Source organism: Centruroides sculpturatus, unplaced genomic scaffold (genome assembly GCF_000671375.1).
Source record: "Centruroides sculpturatus isolate CEXI.00-Female unplaced genomic scaffold, Cexi_2.0 scaffold738, whole genome shotgun sequence".
In the NCBI taxonomy this organism is placed as follows: Eukaryota; Metazoa; Arthropoda; class Arachnida; order Scorpiones; family Buthidae; genus Centruroides; species Centruroides sculpturatus.
Window position 1 is genome coordinate 238,310 of NW_019385164.1, and position 338 is coordinate 238,647.

Sequence of the window (338 nt, forward strand, 5' to 3'; positions counted from 1 at the left end):
GAATGTATTTAAATAACTAAATGGCAGACCCACCTCCATTTATATAATATAATAATAATAATAATATTGCATGATTCATCCTACTGAAAAGTAGAATAAGGAAAAATTTTTACCAAATATCTTTTTTTAAATCATAAAAATGTTTATGTACTCAATACTGTGGCTATTTTCTATTGGCGCTATGTTTAAATTTAATATATACAGTATATAAGTTTACATTTACAACTTAAAAACTCAAACAAATTTAAATAATTTTCAACTTTGCATTTAACTTTTATATAAATAAAATTGAAACATTTTTCAAATTTTATTTACATAAAAGTTACTTTTTTTTTTTT